Genomic DNA, 4,768 nt, shown 5'->3' on the forward strand with positions numbered 1-4,768 from the left:
ATATTATTTAAAAGAAATATTTTTAATGTTATTTTATTAAATAATTAAAAAAAATAATATTACTTCAGTAAATTCATCTATAAACATGATATAGTGTACTGCTCATAACTAGAATGCATAAAGAAACTGCTCAGAAAATTTCTTTCTCCTACGTTAACGACACATGATTTAAGAATTTGCTGAATATTTTTAGAAATATACGCCATGAATTTTAAAAGCTATATGGGTCAGTAAGGAACACTTACTTTGCAAGCATGTGTTGGTAAGGGAAGAGTACCATGAAAATACCAAAAGCTTACAACAATAAACAGGTATACGTTTATGTATGTGTTACTTTTGCTAAAACAGATATGTATTGGATTCTCGACGCTTGATTGAGGTGTTTCGATATATGTTAGAGAAGTAACTAATATACACTTTATACCTAAGAAGACATCTTGATTTATAAAAACTTGGATTACGAGTCAACTGATATTTCAGGCTTAAAAAACAACTTTAATTTATTGTTCAAAATAAGTCGTTTAACCTCTCCTTTGCTCGTATCATTTCTCTACTCTTTAAAAGAATTCATATTTGAATCTAATTGTTGCTTGTCAGCATAAATTATTTGGTTTCCAGAGATTAATCTTCATCATCCAATTTACCATTAATGTTATAACAACCATTAGAATTATAAATATAATTACACTTACTTTTTTGGGCAAGGATGAGAAAGAAACAAAGGATCATGTTTGATGTTGGACTTTTATCCTTAAGCAGTTATAGCTAGGGGTGTATTCGGTTTGGTTCGGTTTGGTTTTTTACCAAAAACTGAACCGAACCGAAATAAACGGTTTTTCAATATTTAAACCGAAACCGAAACCGAATAGTTAAAAAACCGAAAAAATCAAAACCGGTTTTTTCGGTTCGGTTCGGGTTTTTTAACGGTTCGTGTTTTTCGGTTCGGTTCGGTTCGGTTTTTCGGTTTTTCAATGAAAAAATCACTTGAAACTATAATTTTTTTTTACAAAAATTGCCTATTCGGTTCAATATGGAACAAATGGGTTCCATATGAAAAACCCGAACCGAACCGAATCAAAAAAATGAAGCCTTTAAACCGAACCGAAAACCGAACCGTTTAAAGCCAAACCAAACCGAACCGAACCGTTTTACTCGGTTCGTGTCGGTTTTTCGGTTTTCTCGGTTTCGTTGCTCACCCTTAATTATAGCTTTAAGAAAAATGGATATTTTGGCCATTTGCGTCTTCATGTTGTCTACGTTGAAAATGTGTTGTATATGCATTTTTCCATTGTTTTTTAAAGAAAAAAAACTTAAAGAATTCGAGAAGAAGATAGATTAAATTCGTAGCATCATGACTCAGTTTAATCGTAAATTAGATTAAAAAAAATATCATATTGACTAATCAGAATTTAATCGGAGTCGAATTAACATTAAATTAGATAAATAAACTTTCAAATAATTATCAAACATGAATCCGGGGACTAAATTGCTAACCATATCAAATGTGAGGGTTCCGTAATACCACATATCATCAAAGGGGTCATTAACATAATTAATTTTACGATGAAATTATACGAGGGATACATTATTTTTTAAAAGTATAAAGACCTCGGATACATTTTTACCTTTTCTTTTCATAATTTTAATTTTGGTTCTAAGTTTTTAAAATTTTAGATTATTGTTACACCTGTCCAATAAACAAGCCTTTGATCTAAAGGAACCAAAAGTAAGGTTAAGGGTTAGTTTATTAATTTTTTTTTTTGTAATTGATTTTTCTGAAAATATTTTTATTATTTTTCAATATTTGATTAACGGAAAACAGATGGTCAATATAATTCATTTTCTTGGATACTGAATTTTTTTTTGCATTTTTTGAAAAATGACTTACAGTTTCCATAAGTCATTTTTCAAACTTTTCACTTCAAAACATAAACACTCAAAACATTATTATTTCATATATTTAATAGTAATATATTATTTTAGTATCATTTTAATAAAAATATTAATTATTAAATTATATTTGTTGATAATTTTATAATATAATATAATATTTTTAGTTTAATAATATATAATAAATTATTAATAAAACTAATATTATTTATTAATTTTATAAAAATAATATTATTTAATTTCTAAATATTTAAAATATATTTTCCTTAAAATATAATATAATATTTTTATTTTAATATTATAAATTTTAATAGTTTAATAATATTATTATTTTAATAAGTAAGTAATACACTTAATAACATATTATTTTTATTTTATTAAGTATTTAATATAATTATAATATTTTTATTTAAAAAATATATAATAATACTGATATTTTTATTTAAAATTGTAGATATAATATTTTAATAATATTATTAAATAAAATATTTTAATATTTGAAAATAATATTATTATTTTATTAGTAAATAATATTATTTATTACATTTTAGTTTATAATAAAGAATTTTTTAAAAATCTATCAACTAATGAAATAAATTATACAACATCATCTGAATATTATAAAATATTTTTAAAAAAAATATAATTAGTTTTTAAAATATATTTCCTTAAAATAAACGGACGTAAGTCCTACAAAAATTCGGCTTACACCTAATGATTAAATAATAAATAATAATATCTCGTAAAAGTAAGGTTTCTTAACGGTTTTTTTATCCATATATACCGATTTTGAACTTAATTATAAAAACAACACGCTAGAAAATTATTTATCAAAATAGTATTCTTTTAAGGAGATTCATATAATTCGAGACTTACACGTATTTTACTCTGATTAGTGCTTGTATAAACATAGAATTAAAACTTTGTTTTTTGGAGGAGGCCTCAAACCTGAATCACACATTTGGAATGAAGATAATTTAACCTCTAAACCAAGCTACCCTTTTGTTTAAATTATTAAATATATATTTTAACTTGTAATTATTTTTGAATTTAATAAAAAATAAGGGTAAACTGCAGAAATGATCACTTTCGTTTGAATTTTATAAATATTTCCTCGATGAATTCAATAAAAAAAAAGATTTAGACATTTTTATTTCGTTTTAATTAAGTTGTGGTCATTGAAAGTTAACAACTGTTAAACCTTTAACGATTTGTTGATGTGACACAATAAATATATAAAATTAAAATTATAACATTCCCACGTAGATAATACGTGAATTAAGTTTTGGTCACTTTCCTTTCATATTTGTACACTTTTGCTCACTTACATTATCATTTTATTAAGATTTGGTCACTTACGTTATAATTTTATTAAGTTTTGGTTACTTGGACGTTGAATGTTGTTAGTTTGATGACATGACCCGTTAGTAAAATAGTTTAATTTTTATTTTAACCCTATACTTTAGACAAAATACTAATTATGAGTTTTTTTTATAATTTCAAATTAGTTTAGGGACAACATTTTAATTTATCCATTTTTAACAGGTTTTCTTCCCAACCCCATTATTATTAACCTTCTCTCTACTTCACCTTCTTTCAATGACTCATGCTACATTTCAAGAGTAATGAAAGATTTTCAACTTTTGATAACAAATAATAACAACACAAGTTATAAAACTAAAATTCATTTTCCAAAGTTCGAGATTGCATAATGTCAAATACAACAAGGAATAAGAAGATAAATCAATGGATCCAAATAACCATTTATCACTCTTCGTTGTGATTTTCTCTTGAGAAAGCGTCTCCGATGAAACATAATCAATGAATCCAAACAACCCGATAACTGAATCCGTAAATTCATCCACTGAACTCAATCCAAAATCCATGATCTTCAATGTCGAATCTTTTTTTTTGGCTCAAGAGCAAGCAATTTTTTGATTCTATATCTCTATGAATCACCATTAACCCTTGCTGCCTACGCGATCTGTCGCACAACCGCCACCACGTTGGCCTCCGAGTACCTGATTTTCAAGTGACCAAAACTGAATAAAACAATAAGTGACCAAAATTTAATCAAATGATAATGTAAATGACCAAAAGTGTACAAATATAAAAGAACAATGACCAAAACTTAATCCATGTATTATCTACGTGGAAATGATGTAATTTTAATTTTATATATTTATTGTGTCATGTTAGCAAACCGTTAAAGGTTTAACAGTCGTTAACATTAAGTGATCACATCTTAATTTTAATGAAAGTGACTAAATCCTATGTTTTTTTTTAATTCAGCAAGAAAAAGTTAATAAAACTCAAAAAAGAGTGACCTTTATGTAGTTTACCCAAAAAAATAAATACGTGCCACTCTTATTGTAAATAATTTAATATAAATATTATTTAAAATATTTTTTTGTGTTTCTAAAAAAAATTGATGCAATCATCTCACTCTACATGTATTTATTGAGTCAGATCCAGATGTTGAACACTAGTTAATTAACGATTTTCATTCATCGAGGAGTCTTTTTGATCCAATATATATGAAACATTGGGAGGTAATGTGCTCCGAATTTCACCAATCAAACTATTACTTAATGAGTTATTTATGAAACACGAACACGTACATTTCTATTATCATTTCTATTATCTAAGTTAATGAGTTATTTGAATTAATCAAACGAATTTCAAAATAAAAAATATATATTGTTTTCTACACCTCACAATGGAAACCCTATTGTTTTCTTTGGATTTTTTTCTTCCTTCTTTCACGTGAATTATGTCGGTCGAAAGATGAAAACACATGCAAGAAAAAAAAAAAAGCAAGCAAAGAGCCTTTAAACGTGAAGAGTCCTACATTAAATAGTAATCATTACCACATAAA

This window comes from Hibiscus syriacus, unplaced genomic scaffold (genome assembly GCF_006381635.1).
Source record: "Hibiscus syriacus cultivar Baekdansim isolate YM2019G1 unplaced genomic scaffold, ASM638163v2 tig00000340_pilon, whole genome shotgun sequence".
Classification (NCBI taxonomy): domain Eukaryota; kingdom Viridiplantae; phylum Streptophyta; class Magnoliopsida; order Malvales; family Malvaceae; genus Hibiscus; species Hibiscus syriacus.